Source organism: Melanotaenia boesemani, chromosome 18 (assembly GCF_017639745.1).
Source record: "Melanotaenia boesemani isolate fMelBoe1 chromosome 18, fMelBoe1.pri, whole genome shotgun sequence".
Lineage (NCBI taxonomy): Eukaryota > Metazoa > Chordata > Actinopteri > Atheriniformes > Melanotaeniidae > Melanotaenia > Melanotaenia boesemani.
The window spans coordinates 15,246,100-15,259,069 of record NC_055699.1 but is presented as its reverse complement, the minus strand read 5'-3'; the positions used below and the strand labels follow the sequence as shown (position 1 = coordinate 15,259,069).

Below are 12,970 nucleotides of genomic sequence, written 5' to 3'. Positions count from 1 at the left end.
AAATGTACAGTTATTGATCAGCTGGGACAGGTTTGACCCTGAATAGGATGAAGCAGTTACAGAAAATGGATGCATTAATTGAAGTCACTGTAAAATATTAAACAGAAAAACAAATTGATTCCAACAATCTCTCCCTTGTCACTTTTATCCAGGTTGTAGAAAAAATAGGATCCCTTTTGGATGAATATAACTCCAGTTACTGCAATGAGATGTAAACATGATGCAAAGTGCTGAAGGTTTTTGCTGATTGACCAAAGAAAGCTTCTAGAGCCCAACCCAGCTGCCCAGTACATCCACTGTCACTCCCAGGGTCAATCAACAACTATTATAATATAACAGTTACAATCAACAAGAAGCATGTTTTAGGCTTGGAGAGGAAGACAGAATAAACAACACTTGCATGCAAAGGGAAAACATGTAAACTACACACAGAAAGGCCCCTAGCTGAGATTCAAGCCAGGAACCTGGAATCAGACCATCTTAAGACCTGCAACTCTAATTAGCTGTGCTTCCTTTTAAACAAGAGATTCATAATTGTGATTGTATGTCACAGGGATTTAAATTGAAATATTAGAATAGCTCCAGATTAACTCTGACAGACAGGTAATGTAAATACACCCCAGTTGTACCTTTCTGGCATGTCTCACAAAGTCTCCCTGTTACAAGAGGGAGTTGTGTCTTGCTGAATAAATGTGTTCTTATATCTACAGAGTTGGTTATTAACAGCAAATGAACCCTTTCATACATGCATTGATTAAAAAAGGACCACATTTTTTTCCACATACAGTATTTTACTTCTATAGACATGTGCAATGGTACTTGTTATATTTAACTTAGTATTTATTTTATTGCAGTCTATGAAATATTAATAGAATAATGTATTAGAATTGTATGATAATTATTCCAAAAGGATATCTATATAATTTCTTTTCTTGTATATTACATAGGCACACTTGGTAACACACTTGGTATATATTTAAAATATTTATTTATTCTTCGGTGAGTGGCAGTGTATTGGATAACTCACTAATGTTCACTGAAGGCAAGTTTATTTGGATAGCAAATTTCATGTACATTAAAAGCAGTACAGCGGGGTGCAGGAATCAATAACAAGTGCATTAAAAACAAACTTTAAAACAAAATAAAAAGATATGAAATAACAAAAAAAGAAAAAAATAGATGATATGCAAGAAAAATAAAGTTCCAGTGTGGGGAATTAACAGTTTTTTTTTTTTTTTAATAAAAGGCAGCAACTAGAAAGGTTTTTAATTTTGAGAGTTCCAGCTGGCCTGCAGTTTTCTGGGAGCTTGTTCCACATGTGAGGAGCATAAAAGTGATTAATTTATAAATATACCAGAATATAGTAGAAAACAGCTTTTAAATAAGTGTCCACTGCAGTGTCTCCTGTGCATGAAAAGGTTAAAAATCAGTGCATCTCTAGTTCAAGCCGTATGCCAGATTTCTGAGATGTAAGGACATGAGGGGTAAATATTCATTTGAATAAGGTAAAATTAGGCGGAAAAGTGATTTTAGAGAGGGTTTAATTTTCCTGATGCAAAACACAACATGGAATTAGATTCTTACCTGCATTTGCTCAAGCATACATGTTTTAATTTAGTAGTTTTCATCCTGATAATTAACTGGAATTAAACGAAACAAACAACAGAAGCTTGTTGATTTTAATTGATCTTAGGCTTTGTGGACGTCCATTTAGCAGCAGTTAAGTGCACTGCACTTGAGTGGAGACTGAATAAGTCGAAAACTCTTGCACCTCTTTCCCTCTCAGCAGGGGTGATATTAGTAATGTATTACCCTGAGAGAACTGCCTGATGCTCAGCCATTGTAAAGAGCTTTATTGCTGTCGTGCCATTTGATACGAGCCTACCATCGCCAGGGTCGCTCCATAAATCTCGCTCAGTCAGCTGCTTCTGCTCCTTAGCTCCTCGGCTCTCCTTTTGATGGAAACCATTGACCAGAAACATTAATAATGAGAAGAGTTTTAGTCACGGCCCATGAACTTACACTCTGCAGTTGTTAAAAGAACAGTGGGAGGGAATCATTTGTTGAGTTTTCGATGTGAATTGTGTCAGAAGACAACACACAGTCTGAGGATAGCGAAGGCAGAGCAAACAGTCTGGCCTTGTCAGTGTGCTGAGATGCCAAGAGAAATATTTGAAATTTATTTTCCAGAGATAAATTTGCAACATTAGCTTTCATCATTCATTATGATTAAGTAGTGCTGGTTTCTGGGAGCATGGCTGAGGATTTGTCATTTTCATATTAACATAGGCCCCCTTGTTTTTGCAGGCAATTGTTGTTTCATGTATTTCAGTCATCAAATCAGTGCATGCGCCTTTATTCGCCGTCTGATAAGTTTGGATTTATATCCTCTGTGGTTTTACTCTGATTCAGGGCATATCCTCTCCAAGGGATGTTTAATTCCTCTGCATAACTCCATCAATTTCTTCTCATCTGTTTGCCTTTGTTTGTTGTACACAGTATGAGAATGTGTTTGTGTGACAGTGTCCTTGAAGCTTATGCACTTGTGGGGGTATATGCGTACACACTTGTTTCTTTTCTTTCTCAAGAGGAGCAGTCCCATCAATCTTCTGTGCTCCGTAATAAGGTTCAAAGTGGCTCATGCTCGGCCTTCTGATCTGTCCTCATTTGGTTGGCATTTCGTTACAGGCCAGACACTCTTCCTGTGACCCGGAAAAAACTCAGACTGCCTTCATCCACCTGCCAACCTTGGTGCTCTTTCTCTTTCTCTTTTCCTGTTTCTCTCTCATTTTGTCTTGAAAAAACAGACAAACACACACACGATTTTTCTTCTGTTGTCTGTGTCTCAGCTTTCATGTCACAATTGTTGGAGGAAGCAAAAATGAGGACAAATTGATCTGAATCCCAAGGAAAGAAAATGGGGTAGTGGTGCCTGTCTGCAAGGCGACTGTAAGCATAAATCCAGTGATGAACTATTATGCTCTTCACTGCATAAGTGCAGCCATTGCTCATTAGGATGCCCATAATGTTCCCACAACTTGTAGGATGAACTCGTAGGACATTCCAATGTCACATCAGTATCAGATGCTTTTGATCACAAGCTTTGACTTTATATTTGCCATCAGCACATATGTAAAAATAGTTATTTTCCCATGTTGGCCTGTCAGATATTTATGTAGTGGATTTAAAAAGGATTACACGCTATAAATACAAGCACACAGAGTCAACCTGAGAGGGGTGATTTTCCTTGCCAGGGCTTAGAGATAAGACATACAGGCGGTTTGCACCAATGGTCCCTGAATACCCTGTGGCTTTCAGCTGAGGCCAGCAGCAAGTTGAAATAAACCTCATCTCAGTTAAAGGCAATTCCACCTCATAGTGGCTCTGTAGTGCTGAGCTGCTTGGTCCAAAACAATGGTTATCAGTCTAATCACAACGAAAGGTAAGTGGGGAGGGTTAGCAAAAGTTTATGTGTGTCTGTGCATGAAACAGAGCGAGTGAAGGATAAAGCTTTACAACATCAACCCTATGAAGTCTGAGGATTTCTTTCAAAGGTGTTCATGTATCTAAAATCCAGATTTGTCCTATTCACTGCTGCCACCGAAAGGGAGAAAAACTGAGAATTCAGTGTCTGATTTCTTCTAACCTTCTCTTCTGTTTTCATCCTTAATAAAGGGTGTTCTTGTTCTTGCTGGCCCAAATACATAGTGCATATAAAGCTGTACTTACACAGAGCCACTTCCATCAGGTGAATTTAATGTAGCTTTATTACTTAAAAGGATATCATCACATGCATACAGTTTGTACAAAAAGCACACATTTTCAGATCCTCTGTAGAGTGTGAGAATAAATGTGCATTGTGTAGGTGTGTGCAGTGTGGTGAGCTCTTGAGTCTAGTCAGCACAACATGGCTTCTCTGAGCTGCTGGATAGCCCAACTGCTGAGCGCTGCAAGTACAGTACATCTCAATTTGTTCTGGGAAGGATCAAATTCTACTGCCTTGCAAATCTTACCGAGCAGCAGGCGCAGCACACGGTGAATAACCGGAGAACTTTAGGAAATATAATAGAGCCTAGTCTGAACCACTAGAATCAAATCGAAGCCTGGATATCTGTATCAATAAACTGTAAGGAGTCTGGTCACGCATGATGTGAAGTACATCAGTAAGAGTCAAGATAATTACAGGCTGCATATAATCTATGCTTATAATATACCCATCTCTTTGTAGATGAAAGGCATATGCACTGTAAATACCAGTGGATGGGTGAATTTAAAATAAAAACAGTCTTGTCTCCCAGGTCAGTCCATAGAAGTCTTATTAATAACCACAATCTTTTGATAGATGCTATTAATCATTAATTCAGAACTGGCCTAACACTGAGAGGAAAGTCCTTAAAGGTCTGGAGAAGGTTGAAGAGCAGAGGCTGAAAAAGGACAGCTCTGTCCTAATTACCGTCATCACTCACTCTGGCGCTTAATTTATCTGATCCTTTTCCGGAAATGAAAAACCTCATCACTAGGTCTAATAGCCGCTATAACAGAGCAGAGGAAGAATTTCACTAAGTAAGACATTTTCCAACTCATTTCTGACGATTTCTTTCCTTTCAAGGTGGCCTGAGGTTAAATTAACAGTCAGATGCTAGCAAAAAAGAAATGGCAAATTAGCATAAAGTGGCAACGCCAAGACATTGAGACTCAGGCCACGTTAAAGTTGAGCACTTCTTACATGTTTTTAATGTTAATAAAATGGCAAAGACGACATAAATTTGCAGCTATTTTGCTGCGAAAGCTAGCATATGTACATTTTAAGCACACATTTAATCCTAGGGTCCATATAAAATGACTATTTAACTCAATATGGACTGTAAGAGGAAGCCAGAGTACCTGGAGAAAACCAGGAACCTTTGTGTTTCTGTTATTAATCATATTTTTACTAATCTTAACATTTGAATTGCTAGTTAGAGTAAAGGTGAAACAAAGGCTAATTACATTCAAGTCCAAGTTGCAGGAGAAAATGGTAGCAGGGACCCCCACGGATAACAATATTCCTGTTGGTGTTAATACTGCTGCTCTCTCAGCTCCACAGGGACAAAAGGTGACTGCAAAAAACTTAAAATGTAATATGCCCCAGTAAATTACCTTGAAACTTGAGTGCTATTAGAAAAACATGCTTGATATTTGTTAAAGATACAGAAATGTCCAGTTGATACGACACACGTGATTACATTTTCAGATATGGTTATGTGTAAACTAACTAGGTAGGTATAGCACAGGTGATTGAGCAGATCAAATGTCACCTTTTACAAGACAATAAGCTGCAAATTGCACTTTGCAAAAGCAACTCCATGTACAAAAAAGTTGCACACGAGTGACTGAAGAGAGTGACTTTTGGAACTGTTTAGAATGCATCTGGGCTATCATCGTTTTATTGACTCCTGCATTACTTTAGTGATCATTTCCCTGTTTTGTTTGCATTCTTTTCTCATACTTTCTGAGACACCTTGTTATAGATCAATAGCTAATCACAAGGCCCATTAGCAGGTAGGATGAATCTAATGAGGTGGTTAAATGAGGAACTGGTTTAATCCAGAGCATCAAAGCTTGATTTTAATTGCTTGCTGCAGAAAAAGCTAGAAAAGGGATATGTTATTAGATGTTTATTAAATACACATTAAAGCTAATTAATCTCCTGGGGAGCCTCCATGACTGACAACTCCAGATTCTAATGCTATATTTTTTACTGTGACTCATGGTGAAGTGACTCATCTATGTGATATTAATGGTTCATTTGGTTGTATTATGCCAGTAATTTGTCTTCTGAAGGAGGAAATGAGTATTTTTTTTTTACCCATGTTTTGTTTGTACTTGTACGAGCCATTATAACCAAAGTTATAAAAAAAAAACACACATTCAATGGTTTTCTGTAACGATCTTGAGGTAAAACAGGTACCCAGTCATCACACTTTCTTATTCCCTGTTGTTTCCTAGTTAAAAGTAATCAATTTTTGAATAAGCATGAATTCCTTAAGTGTTTCTCTGCCTATGTAGAGTACTTTCATTAATCATACAGACAAACTGTACCTTAGGGGATGTTTGGTCTTGTTTTGTAAACTTTAGAAGTAGCAATAAAAGAAAGAAATTTTTAATACAGAAAATGAAACATATTACACCACCAGAGGAGGCAATAACAAGACAAGCTCCACAATTTTCTTGCTTGTATTCATGCCTGCCATTACCTCTCCTTTATTTGTCATCTTCTGTGTCCAACCCTCCTTTCTTTTTCTCATCTTCCACCTTCCTGTGACTCATGAAGGGCTCCATTTGTCATCCGGCAGGTGATGAGTGCGGGGTTTTTCACCCTGACCTCTATTCTGTCCATAATGAGATATCAGCTATGCTGCCTCATGCTCTCGCAGTCAAGATTGAGACCTGGGTCGTATAATATTTTAAAACACACAGATTGTGTGGGCTGAATGGATTGGATTATTTCACAAGGGGGACTTTAATGAACAGTACATATTAAGCTAGTCCCTCAGAAAACAAAACATTTAAAGGGTAAATAGTGTATGGATGCACAGTGTATGTGGCTCATTAATCTTAAATCCTGTGAATGGGTGAGCTAGTGAGGCAGACAGTTAAATGCAGACTTTAAAAATTATGTTTGGAGCAAATAATCCCGATTCAGCTTGAGTTTTTTTTTTTAATTAAATAAAACCTCAGTCCTGGAATATGTACCTTCTGACACTTTACTCTACTTCTGTTCTGTCCTGAAATGATATCACACCTCAAGAGCCTTCACAGCCAGACATCTTCACCTAATATAAACTTATGGGTAAACGTGTTGTGACTTTAAAGGAAAAAAGAAAGAAATCCTTTTCCAACCTGTTAGTTTTAGTCTTCATGTTTTCAGCCATATATGCTGTTTCAAACCATTCACAGCATAAAAGGAAGCCAGCGGGATGGCAGATGCTGTAATGGCATAAAAAATTAATAACGGCTTGGAGGAATGAGACAAACACATTTTTTTCCCCATTGAAGACTAATGCATCTTGTCAGTCGATATGTAAATATTTACAGACAATATGAACTCTGAAGAGGCATATTTGTACTAATACAATATATAAAAAATCATATATATAAGAAATAAACTAGATACATGAATAAATTACTAAATAAATAAGTTAGTAAGCTGTTGGTCAGTAACAGTTTTAGTTTACACCTGAAATCAATTATTCTCTAAAGCAAATACGATGTATTTGTGCCAGAAGACATATTTACCTGTCAGATCTGCAGAGTGGGAACGTTATTCTAAATGTTTTCTCACCTACTGCACAGTTCTAAGAGAAAATAGAAAGAAAATACAGAAAGAAATGAGTTAAATCTAAAACCAGACTGCATTTACTTGAAAGCTTATCACTGTCAATTACTTTTTTTTCACACACAAGATCCAAAAAAATATATCCAAAACAAGCATCCATCACCCTGCCTTCCCTTTAACAGTCCCTAGATGCAGTTTGGAGGCCGATAAGTATTTGTTTAGTTCACTGTATAAGTTATATAATTTCATATATTAGAAAATGGTACAGGATATCTTTAGGCTGCAGAAACAACAGTAAGAAAGGAGTTTGCTTCATTTTAGGGAAGAAAAACAGCTTCCTTTGGTTGTCATTGTAAAAGGTCTTGTTCTTCAAGGAAGGCAAAAGGTAGTATATTGTTACAGGATCCTTTTACATGGTAAACTAGACCCTGGTTGAAACATCTGACCAAGTGGAGTCTCTTTGGGAGTGCAGAGGTATAGTTTAAAAACTTTTCTATATGCATGCCTTTTATCAAAACAACTGTTAATACTAAAAATATCCAAGTTTATTATAAAGGAAACATGTAAGGACAGATCCAGAGTTAACCTTAAGGAGTAAATTTAATAAGCCTTTAACAGTTGACACTTCTACATCTGTTTGTCTTTAGAATAAAAATGCCTAATTTTGTCCTGGAAACTCGTTTTCGACTTCATCTGCCTCTGAAATCATGGCTTCCATTAATGTGAGGAAGGAAGCAGCTTGATGAATACTGATGTTTATACTGTCTGAGATGCAGCCAAATGCATCAAAGCTGAGAGGATGGAACTTCCATGAACAATGACCCAAAACATACTGCATATTGCAGAAAGAGAAATATTCTGCAGAAATGAATGGTTACTTATCTCAACCCAATGAAGCTCCATTTCACTTGTTTAAAACATAACAAATGGCAACCTTGAAAGGTCTATAACCAAACTTGAATTGATGTCACCTGAAGAAAGACCTGGAAAAGCCTCACAAATAAAGAAGTCAAAGCAGCTCAATTATTACTGAAACCCTGAAATTGTGGCCTGTGTATAAGAATGACTGTAATCAGGGCCAGACTGGGAACAGAATTCAAATCTGGCAATTTTCATTTTCTCCTCCCAGCTGGTGCCCTGCTATGTACAGCAGTTTAAAGCATGCACGGAAGCTGGTGTTATATTATTGGACAGCATTGTTGGTTGGAAGAGTCTGCACCTTTTTCTGGTTTTTAATTGTCTCCTGCTGACCTTCTATACTATAATAATAATAATAATAATAATAACAATGCATTTCATTTGGAGAGCACTTACACTGAAGGACTATTTCTAAGTGCTAAAAGAAAATCAAATAAAGGAAGATATAAACACAACACAGCCAATAAATCAGTTGAAGAATTAAAATGTCTCTTAAAAAAGAGGTTTTGAGTCCTTTTTAAAAAACTTTTCAGAGTCATTGGAGCCCTCATGTTGTCAGGTAGAGTGTTCCACAAGTGAGGAGCAGCGGAACAAATAGCCTGAGTCTTGGTCCTGGGGGGAGGAGACGGTGTGTGTTTGAAGAGTGGAGGGATCATGCTGTGATAAATGGGATGAGAAGTTCTGACCAGAATTACCGGATTCTTAGTCCTGGCTTGTTTGCTGTTAATAAATATTTTATCAAATGTTTTTATTTGTATTTTTTTGGGTTAAAACTTATAAGAGCAGAGAAGAGGTTTTTAAAGCCACAGTTTTGAACTTAATGTGACTTGTCAGTGTTCCAGCATTCTTTGAATATAAAGTGTATTATAAATACCTGTTAAAGAAAAGGCATTTATTGGTTTTTGCACATTAACTATAATTTACTCTGACCTGCTGACACTCGCTGTTATGTTCTTTAAAAATTGACCTGCTCCATGGAAACAGCATTGAAACTTAAAGGCTTAAGTAAAATGGTGGTAAAAAATAAACAGTTGGTGTTGGAGGAGTGGGTTCAAGTAAGGTGAGTCAGGAAACATCTAATAACATCAGGCTTTGAGCACAAACAAACAAAGGAACAAATATTAACCTATTTTCTATCACCACCAGTAACACCACTGCAACTTGGGACAAACCCTTTAGCCTGTAGCCGGCTGTTTTAAGTTATAAGGTCTGAATCTTCTGGATCAACCTTCAACAGCTAAGGACTTTTTAGGTTATTAAAACGAATCCACTTTGATTCTAAATGTGTGATGAAACCAATGAATGGAGCTTAAAACCAAAGATATGAGGCCTCTCCTAGCTTCACCTGTCAGCACTTATGTTGGAATAGTTAAGAGAGTTGTTTGTGGCTCCAGCTAAAATTGATGTAATGAAGGCATGAATCAGTTTTTCAGCATCACTGTGAGAAAAATGCTTCAGATTTTGGAAATGATGAAAAAAATGCTAGAAACCTGTTTGTTATGTGGATTAAAAAAGAAACCATGCCAAAAATGGCATCAATCACCCCTTTAAATATTTGGCAGGAAAGCACATGATATGCTAAACAAAAAACTTAAATCTCATATTTTATCAGCTCTGAAGTTAATCCAGCTAGAGCCAGCACTAAAGAGAAAAACATTTACATGACAACATTTAACATTTTCACTCAGCCCACCACAACAATGTTTGAAGAAATAATTCTTTCCATCTCAGTGAGGACTGTTTTCTTATAATTAATTCATGAAACACCCACAAAACTAGAAATTTATCACATACAATTGTGCAACTGTAGATAGCAGCTTATTTCTGATACACTTGGCATGGACCTTTATTTTTCTGCTGAACACCTGTTACATTCCCATCATGGCAACTAAAGTAAGAGAACTGTTGAGCTGCTTTTATAGCACTGATTTCTTCCTCAGTTGGGCTCCTGCATTCTGTTTGAGATGATGCCACTATTTATCCTGCACAACAGGTGCAGATGTCCAATATATTGGAGCCATTTAGAAGGGACTAAAAGTGCTGATAGCAACTGGATGACCTGGGAATTATGGTGGTGGACTTGAAGAGCCTGGGGGGCAGAATATAAGATTCACGCTGCTTCTGACAGTAAAGCTGAACTAAAAAACAGGTTTTAAAAAATTTGTGAGTGAGAAGTGAGAAGTGGGAGACACCCTGGACAGGTTGGGGCCAGTGCTCTTCATAATCTACATAAACAATATTTGGAAAGCAATGATCCTATTTGCAGATGATACTAATATTTGATGTACTGGAGAAGACTTGCAGCAGGAAGTGAAAAAACTATAAATGGTTTGATAGAAATAAATCATCATTGAATTTAAAATATACAAAATTGTTATTATTTGGAAATTGTAGTACAAATATTGTGACACAAATAAAAATAAAGGATATAATAACTGAGGGAGTATGTGAATACACATTTCTTGGTGTGATTATTAACCACAAAACCTGACAGAAGTTGCATGTCACATTTGTTCAAACAAAAATGGTAAGAAACATTTCAGTACTAGATAAATTTAAACATATTCTGGATAAAAAATCACTTCATATTATGTACTGCTCACTTATTTTGCCATATTTAAATGCTTGTGTTGAGCTATTGGAAAATACTTAGTTTTCTGCAACCATTATACATACACCAAAAAAGCAATAAGGGTTATCTGCTTAGTTGGATATCGAGAACATATAAATCTACTATTTTGGAACTAAAAACACAAAAAATTACAAACAGCAATAATAATGTTTAAAGCCAGAAATTATTTACTACCTGACCACATAAAAAAAAATGTTTTTAATCATGATGGGAAATATAATGTTGAGGGGTGTAGATATATATATATATATCGATATATATATATCGATATATATCGATATATATAGTTTAAACTTAGCCAGGCATTCACAGCAGACCCCCACAACATGTTTGGGCCAGGTCTGACTGACCATTTGAACCAACTCACCAGCTGACAGCTCCGCCCCTTTCTTTACCTAAGTGTCCAAGATATGTAGCTGCAAGTCTGACAACACGATTACAAAGTTGATCATCAAACTGCAGCCTGGAATGTCCTGGTGTCTAGTGCACGTGTGGAGACTCCAATAATAAAACACCACTCTGATTCAGATCCTACCAATCACACCCCTCCAGGTCTCAATGTCAATGCCTACATGAGCACTGAAGCCCTCCAGGAGAACAAAGGAGTCCCTGGAAGGAGTGCTCCTAAACACTCAATGTAAGGACTCCAAGAAGGGGGGATACTCAGAGCTGCTGTTTGGTCCGTAAGCACAAACAACAGGCAGACAGAGGCTGTACATAGGTTGAACCCCACTGTACAGGCACCAAGTCAGGGCGCAATGAGTCTGCCACACCTGCTTGACGCGTCTCACCTGGAGCAACTCCAGAATGGAAGTGGGTCCAGCCTTTCTTAACGACACTGGTTACATAGCCCAAGCTGTGTGTTGAGGTGAGGTGAGCCATGTGTGGAGGCGCAAACCTCTCCACTGCAGTAAGGTGGCAGGTCAGGGAAGGGGGTTAATTTACAGTTTCATCTATTTATTTATTTTTTGTAGGACTCCTCAGGAGTAGATTTGCAAACAAAAATCCTCATCAATCTCGTACTAGTCCTTTACGCAGCCTGTCTGTTCATCCACTACAAACCATCCCAGCTCTGGCCTGTTAAAGACCCTCTTGCCTAAAAGCCCACTTTATTCGTATTGGCAGGCTTTGTGGAAGCCTGTTAAGGAGCAGCACTGAGTGACTGTGAGCTCTACCTACTCCTCTTATCAGTTTTGATCAGTGCATGTTCATACTGGCAAAACATAAAAAAAAACAACATAATTTTAGCTTTTGCTTTTTGTGTCATTAAAAATAATTTTTAAAATAATAATTCTGCCCAAATATCTTGCCATGGGAGAGTTTGAGTACAGTGCCAAACAAAACATTTAAAACATAAAATCTTACCTGTGACTGCTCTGATGACCTCCAGTTAGATCTGGATCTGCTCTCCAGTCAGTACAGTTCATCTGCTGTCAAGCAGTCTTCTGTTTGGACATTTTTGATTCCCCGTTTCAATTGTAACTCTCTTTGGATTCAAACAGCTTTGACCTTTTTCACCTCTAAGGACATGATCTTCAGCCATCAGTCAGTTCTAAGTTTGTTCACCTGTCATCTTGCTACTGGCTTCCCCCCAGAAGTTTCATGTTCATCAGGAAAACCATAAATGTTCAGTTAGTGGTCTAGTAGTCTTGTCACCTCCTTATTTCATGCAGTCTTCACCATTTTCCCCATCCTGAAGGACCATTTACAGCAACGGTGCCCAAGTCCAATTCTGGAGAGCTACTATCCTGCAACTCCCTTCTCCACCACACCTGAATCAAAAAGCTGAATTCCCTCATCCACGTGTCTCAGCTGGTAACAAACCATTCATTTGATTCAGATGTGTTAGAGAAGGGATGCAACTAAAAAATGCAAGATAGTAGCTCTTGAGGATTGGACTTGGGTGCCCATGATTTGCAGCCTTAGCAACTTCCATGATTTAGGGTTCCTTGTAAATAATTTCTTTACTGATTTATCATCTGGACTACAGTTACCGTTGTTTGAGTCACTAATAAGAATAGCAGTATTTTATTATACCTAATAAACTTTAAACTTTTAAATCTCACCCAAACTTCTAAACCACTCTTAAACTTATGCTAAGA

At 37.6% G+C, this 12,970-nt stretch overlaps 1 protein-coding gene across 1 annotated transcript in view; it reads left to right on the top strand.

Annotated features, from left to right (window-relative positions):
- mtrr (5-methyltetrahydrofolate-homocysteine methyltransferase reductase) overlaps nt 1-12,970 on the top strand; it is an 84,111-nt gene that overhangs the window by 52,868 nt on the left and 18,273 nt on the right. The gene's annotated exons all lie outside the window — the stretch shown is intronic.